The 20,000-nt window shown below is 56.1% G+C and overlaps 1 non-coding gene across 1 annotated transcript; it reads left to right on the top strand.

Annotated features, from left to right (window-relative positions):
- Nucleotides 1–17,654: 17,654 nt before the first annotated feature.
- On the top strand, nucleotides 17,655–19,641 carry LOC148350819 (18S ribosomal RNA). The gene has a single exon (XR_015847166.1). It is a non-coding gene; the product is annotated as an 18S ribosomal RNA (ribosomal RNA).
- Nucleotides 19,642–20,000: the final 359 nt, after the last annotated feature.

Raw genomic sequence — 20,000 nt, forward strand, 5'->3', positions numbered from 1 at the left:
GCCCACAAGAGGCGGCAGCCGGTCCCCAAACACCGGCCGGGGACCGGCCCACAGGAGGCGGCAGCCGGTCCCCAAACACCAGCCGGGGACCGGCCCACAGGAGGCGGCAGCCGGTCCCCAAACACCGGCCGGGGACCGGCCCACAGGAGGCGGCAGCCGGTCCCCAAACACCAGCCGGGGACCGGCCCACAGGAGGCGGCAGCCGGTCCCCAAACACCAGCCGGGGACCGGCCCACAAGAGGCGGCAGCCGGTCCCCAAACACCGGCCGGGGACCGGCCCACAGGAGGCGGCAGCCGGTCCCCAAACACCGGCCGGGGACCGGCCCACAGGAGGCGGCAGCCGGTCCCCAAACACCAGCCGGGGACCGGCCCACAGGAGGCGGCAGCCGGTCCCCAAACACCAGCCGGGGACCGGCCCACAAGAGGCGGCAGCCAGTCCCCAAACACCAGCCGGGGACCGGCCCACAAGAGGCGGCAGCCGGTCCCCAAACACCAGCCGGGGACCGGCCCACAAGAGGCGGCAGCCGGTCCCCAAACACCGGCCGGGGACCGGCCCACAGGAGGCGGCAGCCGGTCCCCAAACACCAGCCGGGGACCGGCCCACAGGAGGCGGCAGCCGGTCCCCAAACACCGGCCGGGGACCGGCCCACAGGAGGCGGCAGCCGGTCCCCAAACACTGGCCGGGGAGTGGCACAAATTCTAAGTCCCACGAGCCCCTGGTGACCCGACAATCGGACTTAGTGCAATTTTCCAAGTGCTGCAAGCCAATGTTGGCCCGACAAGTCCCCAAACGGCAGCCCGGTTTTGAGCCACTAGTGTCGGCCTATAAGTCCCCAAACACCGGCCCGGTTTTACGACCACTAGTCCCCCAACACTAGCCCGGGATTCAGCCACTAGTGGCGGGCACGATTCCCCAAACACCGGTCCGATAATACGCGCGCATATCCCCAAACACCGGCCCGATAATACGCGCGCAATTCCCCAAACACCGGCCCGATAATACGCGCACAATTCCCCAAACACCGGCGCGGATTTCAGCCACTATTGGCGGGCACAAGTCCCCCAACACTAGCCCGGGATTCAGCCACTAGTGGCGGGCACGATTCCCCAAACACCGGTCCGATAATACGCGCGCATATCCCCAAACACCGGCCCGATAATACGCGCACAATTCCCCAAACACCGGCGCGGATTTCAGCCACTATTGGCGGGCACAAGTCCCCCAACACTAGCCCGGGATTCAGCCACTAGTGGCGGGCACGATTCCCCAAACACCGGTCCGATAATACGCGCGCATATCCCCAAACACCGGCCCGATAATACGCGCACAATTCCCCAAACACCGGCGCGGATTTCAGCCACTATTGGCGGGCACAAGTCCCCCAACACTAGCCCGGGATTCAGCCACTAGTGGCGGGCACGATTCCCCAAACACCGGTCCGATAATACGCGCGCATATCCCCAAACACCGGCCCGATAATACGCGCACAATTCCCCAAACACCGGCGCGGATTTCAGCCACTATTGGCGGGCACAAGTCCCCAAACACTAGCCAAGTTCTCAGCCACTAGTGGCGGGCACAATTCCCCAAACACCGGTCCGATAATACGCGCGCATATCCCCAAACACCGGCCCGATAATACGCGCACAATTCCCCAAACACCGGTCCGATAATACGCGCGCATATCCCCAAACACCGGCCCGATAATACGCGCACAATTCCCCAAACACCGGCGCGGATTTCAGCCACTATTGGCGGGCACAAGTCCCCCAACACTAGCCCGGGATTCAGCCACTAGTGGCGGGCACGATTCCCCAAACACCGGTCCGATAATACGCGCGCATATCCCCAAACACCGGCCCGATAATACGCGCACAATTCCCCAAACACCGGCGCGGATTTCAGCCACTATTGGCGGGCACAAGTCCCCAAACACTAGCCAAGTTCTCAGCCACTAGTGGCGGGCACAATTCCCCAAACACCGGTCCGATAATACGCGCGCATATCCCCAAACACCGGCCCGATAATACGCGCACAATTCCCCAAACACCGGCGCGGATTTCAGCCACTATTGGCGGGCACAAGTCCCCCAACACTAGCCCGGGATTCAGCCACTAGTGGCGGGCACAATTCCCCAAACACCGGTCCGATAATACGCGCGCATATCCCCAAACACCGGCCCGATAATACGCGCACAATTCCCCAAACACCGGCGCGGATTTCAGCCACTATTGGCGGGCACAAGTCCCCCAACACTAGCCCGGGATTCAGCCACTAGTGGCGGGCACGATTCCCCAAACACCGGTCCGATAATACGCGCGCATATCCCCAAACACCGGCCCGATAATACGCGCACAATTCCCCAAACACCGGCGCGGATTTCAGCCACTATTGGCGGGCACAAGTCCCCCAACACTAGCCCGGGATTCAGCCACTAGTGGCGGGCACGATTCCCCAAACACCGGTCCGATAATACGCGCGCATATCCCCAAACACCGGCCCGATAATACGCGCACAATTCCCCAAACACCGGCGCGGATTTCAGCCACTATTGGCGGGCACAAGTCCCCCAACACTAGCCCGGGATTCAGCCACTAGTGGCGGGCACGATTCCCCAAACACCGGTCCGATAATACGCGCGCATATCCCCAAACACCGGTCCGATAATACGCGCGCATATCCCCAAACACCGGCCCGATAATACGCGCGCATATCCCCAAACACCGGCCCGATAATATGCGCACAATTCCCCAAACACCGGCCCGGATTTCAGCCACTAGTGGCGGGCACAAGTCCCCCAACACTAGCCCGGGATTCAGCCACTAGTGGCGGGCACGATTCCCCAAACACCGGTCCGATAATACGCGCGCATATCCCCAAACACCGGCCCGATAATACGCGCACAATTCCCCAAACACCGGCGCGGATTTCAGCCACTATTGGCGGGCACAAGTCCCTCAACACTAGCCCGGATTTCAGCCACTATTGGAGGGCACAAGTCCCCCAACACTAGCCCAGTTCTCAGCCACTAGTGGCGGGCACAATTCCCCAAACACCGGTCCGATAATACGCGCGCATATCCCCAAACACCGGCCCGATAATACGCGCACAATTCCCCAAACACCGGCGCGGATTTCAGCCACTATTGGCGGGCACAAGTCCCCCAACACTAGCCCGGGATTCAGCCACTAGTGGCGGGCACGATTCCCCAAACACCGGTCCGATAATACGCGCGCATATCCCCAAACACCGGCCCGATAATACGCGCACAATTCCCCAAACACCGGCGCGGATTTCAGCCACTATTGGCGGGCACAAGTCCCCCAACACTAGCCCGGGATTCAGCCACTAGTGGCGGGCACGATTCCCCAAACACCGGTCCGATAATACGCGCGCATATCCCCAAACACCGGCCCGATAATACGCGCGCATATCCCCAAACACCGGCCCGATAATACGCGCACAATTCCCCAAACACCGGCGCGGATTTCAGCCACTATTGGCGGGCACAAGTCCCCCAACACTAGCCCGGGATTCAGCCACTAGTGGCGGGCACGATTCCCCAAACACCGGTCCGATAATACGCGCGCATATCCCCAAACACCGGCCCGATAATACGCGCACAATTCCCCAAACACCGGCGCGGATTTCAGCCACTATTGGCGGGCACAAGTCCCCCAACACTAGCCCGGGATTCAGCCACTAGTGGCGGGCACGATTCCCCAAACACCGGCCCGATAATACGCGCACAATTCCCCAAACACCGGCGCGGATTTCAGCCACTAGTGGCGGGCACAAGTCCCCCAACACTAGCCAAGTTCTCAGCCACTATTGGCGGGCACAAGTCCCCCAACACTAGCCCGGGATTCAGCCACTAGTGGCGGGCACGATTCCCCAAACACCGGTCCGATAATACGCGCGCATATCCCCAAACACCGGCCCGATAATACGCGCACAATTCCCCAAACACCGGCCCGGATTTCAGCCACTAGTGGCGGGCACAAGTCCCCAAACACTAGCCAAGTTCTCAGCCACTAGTGGCGGGCACAATTCCCCAAACACCGGTCCGATAATACGCGCGCATATCCCCAAACACCGGCCCGATAATACGCGCACAATTCCCCAAACACCGGCGCGGATTTCAGCCACTATTGGCGGGCACAAGTCCCCCAACACTAGCCCGGGATTCAGCCACTAGTGGCGGGCACGATTCCCCAAACACCGGTCCGATAATACGCGCGCATATCCCCAAACACCGGCCCGATAATACGCGCACAATTCCCCAAACACCGGCGCGGATTTCAGCCACTATTGGCGGGCACAAGTCCCCCAACACTAGCCCGGGATTCAGCCACTAGTGGCGGGCACGATTCCCCAAACACCGGTCCGATAATACGCGCGCATATCCCCAAACACCGGCCCGATAATACGCGCGCATATCCCCAAACACCGGCCCGATAATACGCGCACAATTCCCCAAACACCGGCCCGGATTTCAGCCACTAGTGGCGGGCACAAGTCCCCCAACACTAGCCCAGTTCTCAGCCACTAGTGGCGGGCACAATTCCCCAAACACCGGTCCGATAATACGCGCGCATATCCCCAAACACCGGCCCGATAATACGCGCACAATTCCCCAAACACCGGCGCGGATTTCAGCCACTATTGGCGGGCACAAGTCCCCCAACACTAGCCCGGGATTCAGCCACTAGTGGCGGGCACGATTCCCCAAACACCGGTCCGATAATACGCGCGCATATCCCCAAACACCGGCCCGATAATACGCGCACAATTCCCCAAACACCGGCGCGGATTTCAGCCACTAGTGGCGGGCACAAGTCCCCCAACACTAGCCCGGGATTCAGCCACTAGTGGCGGGCACAATTCCCCAAACACCGGTCCGATAATACGCGCGCATATCCCCAAACACCGGCCCGATAATACGCGCACAATTCCCCAAACACCGGCGCGGATTTCAGCCACTATTGGCGGGCACAAGTCCCCCAACACTAGCCCGGGATTCAGCCACTAGTGGCGGGCACGATTCCCCAAACACCGGTCCGATAATACGCGCGCATATCCCCAAACACCGGCCCGATAATACGCGCACAATTCCCCAAACACCGGCGCGGATTTCAGCCACTATTGGCGGGCACAAGTCCCCCAACACTAGCCCGGGATTCAGCCACTAGTGGCGGGCACGATTCCCCAAACACCGGTCCGATAATACGCGCGCATATCCCCAAACACCGGCCCGATAATACGCGCGCATATCCCCAAACACCGGCCCGATAATACGCGCACAATTCCCCAAACACCGGCCCGGATTTCAGCCACTAGTGGCGGGCACAAGTCCCCCAACACTAGCCCAGTTCTCAGCCACTAGTGGCGGGCACAATTCCCCAAACACCGGTCCGATAATACGCGCGCATATCCCCAAACACCGGCCCGATAATACGCGCACAATTCCCCAAACACCGGCGCGGATTTCAGCCACTATTGGCGGGCACAAGTCCCCCAACACTAGCCCGGGATTCAGCCACTAGTGGCGGGCACGATTCCCCAAACACCGGTCCGATAATACGCGCGCATATCCCCAAACACCGGCCCGATAATACGCGCACAATTCCCCAAACACCGGCCCGGATTTCAGCCACTAGTGGCGGGCACAAGTCCCCAAACACTAGCCAAGTTCTCAGCCACTAGTGGCGGGCACAATTCCCCAAACACCGGTCCGATAATACGCGCGCATATCCCCAAACACCGGCCCGATAATACGCGCACAATTCCCCAAACACCGGCGCGGATTTCAGCCACTATTGGCGGGCACAAGTCCCCCAACACTAGCCCGGGATTCAGCCACTAGTGGCGGGCACGATTCCCCAAACACCGGTCCGATAATACGCGCGCATATCCCCAAACACCGGCCCGATAATACGCGCACAATTCCCCAAACACCGGCCCGGATTTCAGCCACTAGTGGCGGGCACAAGTCCCCAAACACTAGCCAAGTTCTCAGCCACTAGTGGCGGGCACAATTCCCCAAACACCGGTCCGATAATACGCGCGCATATCCCCAAACACCGGCCCGATAATACGCGCACAATTCCCCAAACACCGGCGCGGATTTCAGCCACTATTGGCGGGCACAAGTCCCCCAACACTAGCCCGGGATTCAGCCACTAGTGGCGGGCACGATTCCCCAAACACCGGTCCGATAATACGCGCGCATATCCCCAAACACCGGCCCGATAATACGCGCACAATTCCCCAAACACCGGCCCGGATTTCAGCCACTAGTGGCGGGCACAAGTCCCCAAACACTAGCCAAGTTCTCAGCCACTAGTGGCGGGCACAATTCCCCAAACACCGGTCCGATAATACGCGCGCATATCCCCAAACACCGGCCCGATAATACGCGCACAATTCCCCAAACACCGGCGCGGATTTCAGCCACTATTGGCGGGCACAAGTCCCCCAACACTAGCCCGGGATTCAGCCACTAGTGGCGGGCACGATTCCCCAAACACCGGTCCGATAATACGCGCGCATATCCCCAAACACCGGCCCGATAATACGCGCACAATTCCCCAAACACCGGCCCGGATTTCAGCCACTAGTGGCGGGCACAAGTCCCCAAACACTAGCCAAGTTCTCAGCCACTAGTGGCGGGCACGATTCCCCAAACACCGGTCCGATAATACGCGCGCATATCCCCAAACACCGGCCCGATAATACGCGCACAATTCCCCAAACACCGGCGCGGATTTCAGCCACTATTGGCGGGCACAAGTCCCCCAACACTAGCCCGGGATTCAGCCACTAGTGGCGGGCACGATTCCCCAAACACCGGTCCGATAATACGCGCGCATATCCCCAAACACCGGCCCGATAATACGCGCACAATTCCCCAAACACCGGCCCGGATTTCAGCCACTAGTGGCGGGCACAAGTCCCCAAACACTAGCCAAGTTCTCAGCCACTAGTGGCGGGCACAATTCCCCAAACACCGGTCCGATAATACGCGCGCATATCCCCAAACACCGGCCCGATAATACGCGCACAATTCCCCAAACACCGGCGCGGATTTCAGCCACTATTGGCGGGCACAAGTCCCCCAACACTAGCCCGGGATTCAGCCACTAGTGGCGGGCACGATTCCCCAAACACCGGTCCGATAATACGCGCGCATATCCCCAAACACCGGCCCGATAATACGCGCACAATTCCCCAAACACCGGCGCGGATTTCAGCCACTATTGGCGGGCACAAGTCCCCCAACACTAGCCCGGGATTCAGCCACTAGTGGCGGGCACGATTCCCCAAACACCGGTCCGATAATACGCGCGCATATCCCCAAACACCGGCCCGATAATACGCGCACAATTCCCCAAACACCGGCCCGGATTTCAGCCACTAGTGGCGGGCACAAGTCCCCAAACACTAGCCAAGTTCTCAGCCACTAGTGGCGGGCACAATTCCCCAAACACCGGTCCGATAATACGCGCGCATATCCCCAAACACCGGCCCGATAATACGCGCACAATTCCCCAAACACCGGCGCGGATTTCAGCCACTATTGGCGGGCACAAGTCCCCCAACACTAGCCCGGGATTCAGCCACTAGTGGCGGGCACGATTCCCCAAACACCGGTCCGATAATACGCGCGCATATCCCCAAACACCGGCCCGATAATACGCGCACAATTCCCCAAACACCGGCCCGGATTTCAGCCACTAGTGGCGGGCACAAGTCCCCAAACACTAGCCAAGTTCTCAGCCACTAGTGGCGGGCACAATTCCCCAAACACCGGTCCGATAATACGCGCGCATATCCCCAAACACCGGCCCGATAATACGCGCACAATTCCCCAAACACCGGCGCGGATTTCAGCCACTATTGGCGGGCACAAGTCCCCCAACACTAGCCCGGGATTCAGCCACTAGTGGCGGGCACGATTCCCCAAACACCGGTCCGATAATACGCGCGCATATCCCCAAACACCGGCCCGATAATACGCGCACAATTCCCCAAACACCGGCCCGGATTTCAGCCACTAGTGGCGGGCACAAGTCCCCAAACACTAGCCAAGTTCTCAGCCACTAGTGGCGGGCACAATTCCCCAAACACCGGTCCGATAATACGCGCGCATATCCCCAAACACCGGCCCGATAATACGCGCACAATTCCCCAAACACCGGCGCGGATTTCAGCCACTATTGGCGGGCACAAGTCCCCCAACACTAGCCCGGGATTCAGCCACTAGTGGCGGGCACGATTCCCCAAACACCGGTCCGATAATACGCGCGCATATCCCCAAACACCGGCCCGATAATACGCGCACAATTCCCCAAACACCGGCCCGGATTTCAGCCACTAGTGGCGGGCACAAGTCCCCCAACACTAGCCAAGTTCTCAGCCACTAGTGGCGGGCACAATTCCCCAAACACCGGTCCGATAATACGCGCGCATATCCCCAAACACCGGCCCGATAATACGCGCACAATTCCCCAAACACCGGCGCGGATTTCAGCCACTATTGGCGGGCACAAGTCCCCCAACACTAGCCCGGGATTCAGCCACTAGTGGCGGGCACGATTCCCCAAACACCGGTCCGATAATACGCGCGCATATCCCCAAACACCGGCCCGATAATACGCGCACAATTCCCCAAACACCGGCCCGGATTTCAGCCACTAGTGGCGGGCACAAGTCCCCAAACACTAGCCAAGTTCTCAGCCACTAGTGGCGGGCACAATTCCCCAAACACCGGTCCGATAATACGCGCGCATATCCCCAAACACCGGCCCGATAATACGCGCACAATTCCCCAAACACCGGCGCGGATTTCAGCCACTATTGGCGGGCACAAGTCCCCCAACACTAGCCCGGGATTCAGCCACTAGTGGCGGGCACGATTCCCCAAACACCGGTCCGATAATACGCGCGCATATCCCCAAACACCGGCCCGATAATACGCGCACAATTCCCCAAACACCGGCCCGGATTTCAGCCACTAGTGGCGGGCACAAGTCCCCAAACACTAGCCAAGTTCTCAGCCACTAGTGGCGGGCACAATTCCCCAAACACCGGTCCGATAATACGCGCGCATATCCCCAAACACCGGCCCGATAATACGCGCACAATTCCCCAAACACCGGCGCGGATTTCAGCCACTATTGGCGGGCACAAGTCCCCCAACACTAGCCCGGGATTCAGCCACTAGTGGCGGGCACGATTCCCCAAACACCGGTCCGATAATACGCGCGCATATCCCCAAACACCGGCCCGATAATACGCGCACAATTCCCCAAACACCGGCCCGGATTTCAGCCACTAGTGGCGGGCACAAGTCCCCAAACACTAGCCAAGTTCTCAGCCACTAGTGGCGGGCACAATTCCCCAAACACCGGTCCGATAATACGCGCGCATATCCCCAAACACCGGCCCGATAATACGCGCACAATTCCCCAAACACCGGCGCGGATTTCAGCCACTATTGGCGGGCACAAGTCCCCCAACACTAGCCCGGGATTCAGCCACTAGTGGCGGGCACGATTCCCCAAACACCGGTCCGATAATACGCGCGCATATCCCCAAACACCGGCCCGATAATACGCGCACAATTCCCCAAACACCGGCCCGGATTTCAGCCACTAGTGGCGGGCACAAGTCCCCAAACACTAGCCAAGTTCTCAGCCACTAGTGGCGGGCACAATTCCCCAAACACCGGTCCGATAATACGCGCGCATATCCCCAAACACCGGCCCGATAATACGCGCACAATTCCCCAAACACCGGCGCGGATTTCAGCCACTATTGGCGGGCACAAGTCCCCCAACACTAGCCCGGGATTCAGCCACTAGTGGCGGGCACGATTCCCCAAACACCGGTCCGATAATACGCGCGCATATCCCCAAACACCGGCCCGATAATACGCGCACAATTCCCCAAACACCGGCCCGATAATACGCGCGCAATTCCCCAAACACCGGCCCGATAATACGCGCACATTTCCCCAAACACCGGCGCGGATTTCAGCCACTATTGGCGGGCACAAGTCCCCCAACACTAGCCCGGGATTCAGCCACTATTGGCGGGCACAAGTCCCCCAACACTAGCCCGGGATTCAGCCACTAGTGGCGGGCACGATTCCCCAAACACCGGCCCGGCGCTGAGTATATGGCCTCCGAAAGGCCCATACATTCAGACGGGTCCATGTATTTTCAACGACAGCAGCAGTACCGCCAAAATCCATGCAGCGGCGCTGGATTTATGGCCTCCGAAAGGCCCATTCATTCAGACGGGTCCATGTATTTTCAGCGACAGCCGCAGTACCGCCAAAATCCATGCAGAGGCGCTGAGTTTATGGCCTCCGAAAGGCCCATTCATTCAGACGGGTCCATGTATTTTCAGCGACAGCAGCAGTACCGCCAAAATCCATGCAGCGGCGCTGTATTTATGGCCTCCGAAAGGCCCATTCATTACCAACGGGGCTGCAGTAGCATCCCGCGGCCACGCAGGGGCAGATATTGTGAGGGAATTACATGGTAGTGGACGGAGCGCCCATGCATTTCCAATGGGAGTGCAGTACCTCAAAAATCCGCTCCAAGCCACCGAACTTGAGGGCCCGACGTTCCCTCAACACTAGCCCAGTGCAATCGACATTTCGTTCTGTGTACATTGTTACACAGAATGACAATACAAGGGAATTATTATTATTATTATTATTATTATGTATTCAGCCACTAGTGGCGGGCACAATACCCCAAACACTGGCCCGGCGCTGGCTGAGTTTATGGCCTCTGAAAGGCCCATACATTCAGACGGGTCCATGTATTTTCAGTTTTCCGTAGCAGGTGTGATTGTTTGTTTAATTAGGTAGTTTGTGTTGGTGACGGTGTTCCTAACTGTGGTGGCTTGTTTGTAGAATGTGGGGCCCTGCGTTTGTGTTATGTTGATTTCTGGTAATTTACTTTTTACTAAGTAGTCTTTCAGGTTTTTGTTTCTTTTAAAGGCTGAGATGATTTTGTAATCTTGGATTATGCTTGTGTTCTGTAGTGTCTGATTTATATTTTGTCCATTCATTCAGACGGGTCCATGTATTTTCAGCGACAGCCGCAGTACCGCCAAAATCCATGCAGCGGCGCTGGATTTATGGCCTCCGAAAGGCCCATTCATTCAGACGGGTCCATGTATTTTCAGCGACAGCCGCAGTACCGCCAAAATCCATGCAGAGGCGCTGAGTTTATGGCCTCCGAAAGGCCCATTCATTCAGACGGGTCCATGTATTTTCAACGACAGCCGCAGTACCGCCAAAATCCATGCAGCGGCGCTGTATTTATGGCCTCCGAAAGGCCCATTCATTCCCAACGGGGCAGCAGTAGCATCGCGCGGCCACGCGGGGGCAGATATTGTGAGGGAATTACATTGTAGTGGACGGAGCGCCCTTGCATTTCCAATGGGAGTGCAGTACCTCAAAAATCCGCTCCAAGCCACCGAACTTGAGGGCCCGACGTTCCCTCAACACTAGCCCAGTGCAATCGACATTTCGTTCTGTGTACATTGTTACACAGAATGACAATACAAGGGAATTATTATTATTATTATTATTATTATGTATTCAGCCACTAGTGGCGGGCACAATACCCCAAACACTGGCCCGGCGCTGGCTGAGTTTATGGCCTCCGAAAGGCCCATACATTCAGACGGGTCCATGTATTTTCAGTTTTCCGTAGCAGGTGTGATTGTTTGTTTAATTAGGTAGTTTGTGTTGGTGACGGTGTTCCTAACTGTGGTGGCTTGTTTGTAGAATGTGGGGCCCTGCGTTTGTGTTATGTTGATTTCTGGTAATTTACTTTTTACTAAGTAGTCTTTCAGGTTTTTGTTTCTTTTAAAGGCTGAGATGATTTTGTAATCTTGGATTATGCTTGTGTTCTGTAGTGTCTGATTTATATTTTGTCCATTCATTCAGACGGGTCCATGTATTTTCAGCGACAGCCGCAGTACCGCCAAAATCCATGCAGCGGCGCTGGGTTTATGGAATCCGAAAGGCCCATTCATTCAGACGGGTCCATGTATTTTCAACGACAGCCGCAGTACCGCCAAAATCCATGCAGCGGCGCTGTATTTATGGCCTCCGAAAGGCCCATTCATTCCCAACGGGGCAGCAGTAGCATCGCGCGGCCACGCGGGGGCAGATATTGTGAGGGAATTACATTGTAGTGGACGGAGCGCCCATGCATTTCCAATGGGAGTGCAGTACCTCAAAAATCCGCTCCAAGCCACCGAACTTGAGGGCCCGACGTTCCCTCAACACTAGCCCAGTGCAATCGACATTTCGTTCTGTGTACATTGTTACACAGAATGACAATACAAGGGAATTATTATTATTATTATTATTATTATGTATTCAGCCACTAGTGGCGGGCACAATACCCCAAACACTGGCCCGGCGCTGGCTGAGTTTATGGCCTCCGAAAGGCCCATACATTCAGACGGGTCCATGTATTTTCAGTTTTCCGTAGCAGGTGTGATTGTTTGTTTAATTAGGTAGTTTGTGTTGGTGACGGTGTTCCTAACTGTGGTGGCTTGTTTGTAGAATGTGGGGCCCTGCGTTTGTGTTATGTTGATTTCTGGTAATTTACTTTTTACTAAGTAGTCTTTCAGGTTTTTGTTTCTTTTAAAGGCTGAGATGATTTTGTAATCTTGGATTATGCTTGTGTTCTGTAGTGTCTGATTTATATTTTGTCCATTCATTCAGACGGGTCCATGTATTTTCAGCGACAGCCGCAGTACCGCCAAAATCCATGCAGCGGCGCTGAGTTTATGGCCTCCGAAAGGCCCATTCATTCAGACGGGTCCATGTATTTTCAGCGACAGCCGCAGTACCGCCAAAATCCATGCAGCGGCGCTGGGTTTATGGAATCCGAAAGGCCCATTCATTCAGACGGGTCCATGTATTTTCAACGACAGCCGCAGTACCGCCAAAATCCATGCAGCGGCGCTGTATTTATGGCCTCCGAAAGGCCCATTCATTCCCAACGGGGCAGCAGTAGCATCGCGCGGCCACGCGGGGGCAGATATTGTGAGGGAATTACATTGTAGTGGACGGAGCGCCCATGCATTTCCAATGGGAGTGCAGTACCTCAAAAATCCGCTCCAAGCCACCGAACTTGAGGGCCCGACGTTCCCTCAACACTAGCCCAGTGCAATCGACATTTCGTTCTGTGTACATTGTTACACAGAATGACAATACAAGGGAATTATTATTATTATTATTATTATTATGTATTCAGCCACTAGTGGCGGGCACAATACCCCAAACACTGGCCCGGCGCTGGCTGAGTTTATGGCCTCCGAAAGGCCCATACATTCAGACGGGTCCATGTATTTTCAGTTTTCCGTAGCAGGTGTGATTGTTTGTTTAATTAGGTAGTTTGTGTTGGTGACGGTGTTCCTAACTGTGGTGGCTTGTTTGTAGAATGTGGGGCCCTGCGTTTGTGTTATGTTGATTTCTGGTAATTTACTTTTTACTAAGTAGTCTTTCAGGTTTTTGTTTCTTTTAAAGGCTGAGATGATTTTGTAATCTTGGATTATGCTTGTGTTCTGTAGTGTCTGATTTATATTTTGTCCATTCATTCAGACGGGTCCATGTATTTTCAGCGACAGCCGCAGTACCGCCAAAATCCATGCAGCGGCGCTGGGTTTATGGAATCCGAAAGGCCCATTCATTCAGACGGGTCCATGTATTTTCAACGACAGCCGCAGTACCGCCAAAATCCATGCAGCGGCGCTGTATTTATGGCCTCCGAAAGGCCCATTCATTCCCAACGGGGCAGCAGTAGCATCGCGCGGCCACGCGGGGGCAGATATTGTGAGGGAATTACATTGTAGTGGACGGAGCGCCCATGCATTTCCAATGGGAGTGCAGTACCTCAAAAATCCGCTCCAAGCCACCGAACTTGAGGGCCCGACGTTCCCTCAACACTAGCCCAGTGCAATCGACATTTCGTTCTGTGTACATTGTTACACAGAATGACAATACAAGGGAATTATTATTATTATTATTATTATTATGTATTCAGCCACTAGTGGCGGGCACAATACCCCAAACACTGGCCCGGCGCTGGCTGAGTTTATGGCCTCCGAAAGGCCCATACATTCAGACGGGTCCATGTATTTTCAGTTTTCCGTAGCAGGTGTGATTGTTTGTTTAATTAGGTAGTTTGTGTTGGTGACGGTGTTCCTAACTGTGGTGGCTTGTTTGTAGAATGTGGGGCCCTGCGTTTGTGTTATGTTGATTTCTGGTAATTTACTTTTTACTAAGTAGTCTTTCAGGTTTTTGTTTCTTTTAAAGGCTGAGATGATTTTGTAATCTTGGATTATGCTTGTGTTCTGTAGTGTCTGATTTATATTTTGTCCATTCATTCAGACGGGTCCATGTATTTTCAGCGACAGCCGCAGTACCGCCAAAATCCATGCAGCGGCGCTGAGTTTATGGCCTCCGAAAGGCCCATTCATTCAGACGGGTCCATGTATTTTCAGCGACAGCCGCAGTACCGCCAAAATCCATGCAGCGGCGCTGGGTTTATGGAATCCGAAAGGCCCATTCATTCAGACGGGTCCATGTATTTTCAACGACAGCCGCAGTACCGCCAAAATCCATGCAGCGGCGCTGTATTTATGGCCTCCGAAAGGCCCATTCATTCCCAACGGGGCAGCAGTAGCATCGCGCGGCCACGCGGGGGCAGATATTGTGAGGGAATTACATTGTAGTGGACGGAGCGCCCATGCATTTCCAATGGGAGTGCAGTACCTCAAAAATCCGCTCCAAGCCACCGAACTTGAGGGCCCGACGTTCCCTCAACACTAGCCCAGTGCAATCGACATTTCGTTCTGTGTACATTGTTACACAGAATGACAATACAAGGGAATTATTATTATTATTATTATTATTATGTATTCAGCCACTAGTGGCGGGCACAATACCCCAAACACTGGCCCGGCGCTGGCTGAGTTTATGGCCTCCGAAAGGCCCATACATTCAGACGGGTCCATGTATTTTCAGTTTTCCGTAGCAGGTGTGATTGTTTGTTTAATTAGGTAGTTTGTGTTGGTGACGGTGTTCCTAACTGTGGTGGCTTGTTTGTAGAATGTGGGGCCCTGCGTTTGTGTTATGTTGATTTCTGGTAATTTACTTTTTACTAAGTAGTCTTTCAGGTTTTTGTTTCTTTTAAAGGCTGAGATGATTTTGTAATCTTGGATTATGCTTGTGTTCTGTAGTGTCTGATTTATATTTTGTCCATTCATTCAGACGGGTCCATGTATTTTCAGCGACAGCCGCAGTACCGCCAAAATCCATGCAGCGGCGCTGAGTTTATGGCCTCCGAAAGGCCCATTCATTCAGACGGGTCCATGTATTTTCAGCGACAGCCGCAGTACCGCCAAAATCCATGCAGCGGCGCTGGGTTTATGGAATCCGAAAGGCCCATTCATTCAGACGGGTCCATGTATTTTCAACGACAGCCGCAGTACCGCCAAAATCCATGCAGCGGCGCTGTATTTATGGCCTCCGAAAGGCCCATTCATTCCCAACGGGGCAGCAGTAGCATCGCGCGGCCACGCGGGGGCAGATATTGTGAGGGAATTACATTGTAGTGGACGGAGCGCCCATGCATTTCCAATGGGAGTGCAGTACCTCAAAAATCCGCTCCAAGCCACCGAACTTGAGGGCCCGACGTTCCCTCAACACTAGCCCAGTGCAATCGACATTTCGTTCTGTGTACATTGTTACACAGAATGACAATACAAGGGAATTATTATTATTATTATTATTATTATGTATTCAGCCACTAGTGGCGGGCACAATACCCCAAACACTGGCCCGGCGCTGGCTGAGTTTATGGCCTCCGAAAGGCCCATACATTCAGACGGGTCCATGTATTTTCAGTTTTCCGTAGCAGGTGTGATTGTTTGTTTAATTAGGTAGTTTGTGTTGGTGACGGTGTTCCTAACTGTGGTGGCTTGTTTGTAGAATGTGGGGCCCTGCGTTTGTGTTATGTTGATTTCTGGTAATTTACTTTTTACTAAGTAGTCTTTCAGGTTTTTGTTTCTTTTAAAGGCTGAGATGATTTTGTAATCTTGGATTATGCTTGTGTTCTGTAGTGTCTGATTTATATTTTGTCCATTCATTCAGACGGGTCCATGTATTTTCAGCGACAGCCGCAGTACCGCCAAAATCCATGCAGCGGCGCTGAGTTTATGGCCTCCGAAAGGCCCATTCATTCAGACGGGTCCATGTATTTTCAGCGACAGCCGCAGTACCGCCAAAATCCATGCAGCGGCGCTGGGTTTATGGAATCCGAAAGGCCCATTCATTCAGACGGGTCCATGTATTTTCAACGACAGCCGCAGTACCGCCAAAATCCATGCAGCGGCGCTGTATTTATGGCCTCCGAAAGGCCCATTCATTCCCAACGGGGCAGCAGTAGCATCGCGCGGCCACGCGGGGGCAGATATTGTGAGGGAATTACATTGTAGTGGACGGAGCGCCCATGTATGGCCAATGCATTTCCAATGGGAGTGCAGTACCTCAAAAATCCGCTAGAGGGCCCCGAACTTGAGGGCCCGGCGTTCCCTCAAGTGCCGATTTTATACCCCCTTCTCCAGCCGACAGCCAGAATTATATTAGGGACTCGCAATTTTGAGAGGTGAGCACCAGGGCTAATCAGCGGCCACCCGTGACCATTGAGTCCGACAGAGCAGAGGCTAGGGGCGGCCTCGCATCTCGCAATTACCGAGGGAAGATGCCGGTTCTCGAAAAATTTCTAAGTTTTTCAAATTTTAAAGTATTGAAGTATTTAGGGCGCTTCCCGCGGCCCTGGCTTTTGCATGTACCCCTCTAAGCTCCGGTTCTCGAAAAATGTCTAAGTTTTTCAAACTTTAAAGTATTGAAGCCGGACTTCCGCGGAGGCTGACAGGGGGCCTCCATCGAAGCACCCTTCACCCCCGGGTGAGCCGGCGTCGGCCCACGGGCCTGCCGGTTCCCCAACTGAGCGATTGGCACACGAGACCCGCCTCGGAGGGCCCACGTCGGCCGGCGCAAGCCGGTGTTCGGGCGTGCGGCTCCTCCGGCTTTGCGGGTCAAGCTCCAGCGCCGAGGATACTAGGCAAACGTTGGGCCCCCCCGAGCCGAGTGGATACCCGCCTCAGAAAGAGCTGGGGCGGTACGTACGGACGGCCTCACTAAGAGGGAACGGAAGCTACTAAAGCACACGTATAACTGTCCGATGTGCGAACGAAAGTGAGGCCGGACGAATCCGATACGAGTTACGAGTGAGGCGGGATCCACGGCTGGCACTCGCGGGGCCCTCTTGCGAAACCATGCCTCGGCGTGAACCTTTTGGCGGCAGAACCAAGACGAACCGAGGTCGAGCTTCCGTCTCGAGCCACACCCAGACGTCCGACCGTCGCGGAGCCCGACGCCACGCGTGCTAGGGCTCCGCGCGAAACATCGTTTCACGACACCCGCTCGTCAGCCCGTCCGAACGTATACGAGTGTCGCGCGGCCCCCCGGGCCCGGCTGTAGCCACAGCCTCGTCCCGGACCAGGGCCGCACCGCCACCAGCAGCGCCCCCCCGGCGGCAGACGCACTCTGGTTGATCCTGCCAGTAGCATATGCTTGTTTTCAAGATTAAGCCATGCATGTCTAAGTACGAATGGCCAGTACAGTGAAACTGCGAACGGCTCATTAAATCAGTTATGGTTCCTTTGATCGCTCCACCGTTACTTGGATAACTGTGGCAAATCCAGAGCTAATACATGCAAACGAGCGCCGACTCGCGGGCGGGGCTCCGGCCTCGCCCCGGGGACGCGTGCATTTATCAGACACAAAAACCCACGCGGTGTCCGGCGGGCGGGGGCTCAGCCGTCGCGCGCGTCCCCCGCGTCCGGCCTCCGCCTCTCCGGGCGGGGGCGTAAGCGGCGCGGGCGGCTCCGCGCGCGCCGGTCCTCGTTCCGCCGGCCCGGCCCCCCCTTTGTGTTGACTCAGGATAACCTCGTGCCGATCGCTCGCCCACCCGAGGCGGCGACGACTCATTCGAATGTCTGCCCTATCAACTTTCGATGGTAGACTCTGCGCCTACCATGGTGACCACGGGTAACGGGGAATCAGGGTTCGATTCCGGAGAGGGAGCATGAGAAACGGCTACCACATCCAAGGAAGGCAGCAGGCGCGCAAATTACCCACTCCCGACACGGGGAGGTAGTGACGAAAAATAACAATACGGGACTCGTTCGAGTCTCCGTAATTGGAATGAGCCGAACACAAACCCATCGGCCAGCATCCATTGGAGGGCAAGTCTGGTGCCAGCAGCCGCGGTAATTCCAGCTCCAATAGCGTATTTTAAAGTTGCTGCAGTTAAAAAGCTCCTAGTTGGACCCCGGGACGCGAGCTGACGGTCCGCCGCGAGGCGTGCATCCGTCTGTCCCAGCCCCTGCCTCTCGGCAAAAGCCCCCGTGATGCCCTTCGCTGGGTGTCACTCGCGGGGCCCGAAGCGTTTACTTTGAGGAAATTAGAGTGTTCAAAGCAGGCCACACGGCCGCCCCTGCATATCGCAGCTGGGAATAATGGAATAGGACTCCGGTTCTATTTTGTGGGTTGTCATGAACTGGGGCCATGATTAAGAGGGACGGCCGGGGGCATTCGTACTGCGCCGCTAGAGGTGAAATTCTTGGACCGGCGCAAGACGGACGAGAGCGAAAGCATTTGCCAAGAATGTTTTCATTAATCAAGAACGAAAGTCGGAGGTTCGAAGACGATCAGATACCGTCCTAGTTCCGACCATAAACGATGCCGACTCGCGATCCGGCGGCGTTATTCCCATGACCCGCCGAGCAGCACCCGGGAAACCGACCAAGTGTCTGGGTTCCGGGGGGAGTATTGTTGCAAAGCTGAAACTTAAAGGAATTGACGGAAGGGCACCACCAGGAGTGGAGCATGCGGCTTAATTTGACTCAACACGGGAAACCTCACCCGGCCCGGACACGGAAAGGATTGACAGATTGAAGGCTCTTTCTCGATACCGTGGGTGGTGGTGCATGGCCGTTCGTAGTTGGTGGAGCGATTTGTCTGGTTAATTCCGATAACGAACGAGACTCAAACATACTAAATAGTACCGCGGCCCCCCGCGCGGTCGGCGGCAGAAAACTTCTTAGAGGGACAAGTGGCTCTCAGCCACACGAGAATGAGCAATAACAGGTCTGTGATGCCCTTAGATGTCCGGGGCTGCACGCGCGCCACACTGAGCGTATAAGCGCGTCGTCTATCCCCGCGCCGGCAGGCGCGGGTAATCCTATGAACCCCGCTCGTGACAGGGCCTGGGGATTGCAATTATTTCCCACCAACGAGGAATTCCCAGTAAGCGCGGGTCATTAGCCTGCGTTGATTAAGTCCCTGCCCTTTGTACACACCGCCCGTCGCTACTACCGATCGGATGGCTTAGTGAGGTCCTCGGATAGTCCCCGCCGGGGCCGGCCCCGGCTCCGGCGGTGTGCCAGAAGACGGTCGAACTTGACTATCTAGAGGAAGTAAAAGTCGTAACAAGGTTTCTGTAGGTGAACCTGCAGAAGGATCATTAACGTACGAGCGGCAGCAGATCCGCCTCGGTACACCCCCGACGAGCCAGACGCCGAGGGCGGCGGGTCGTCGCAGGCGGAGGAAGAGGGTAGACCGGGACGGGACGGGACGGGGGGCGCGGCGCGGGTCACTCCCGGGCCGCGCGTCGGAGCGAGTTCGGCGGGCGCCACGCGGCGCGGCGCGACGCGAGAAAAGGCGGCGGGCGATGTCGCGCTACCTCCGTGCGAGCGGGGTAGCGCGCTCGTCCGACGACCCCAGTAGCGCGGCGCGGCGCGACGACAGGCGACCGCCAGCGACGGGCGAAAGGCGGCGGCCGTGCGCGGGACCCCCGTAACCGGGGAATCCCCCTATGCCGACGAC

This window comes from Urocampus carinirostris, chromosome 16, assembly GCF_059441175.1.
Source record: "Urocampus carinirostris isolate Australia breed hairy pipefish chromosome 16, RoL_Ucar_1.0, whole genome shotgun sequence".
NCBI classification, from domain to species: Eukaryota; Metazoa; Chordata; class Actinopteri; order Syngnathiformes; family Syngnathidae; genus Urocampus; species Urocampus carinirostris.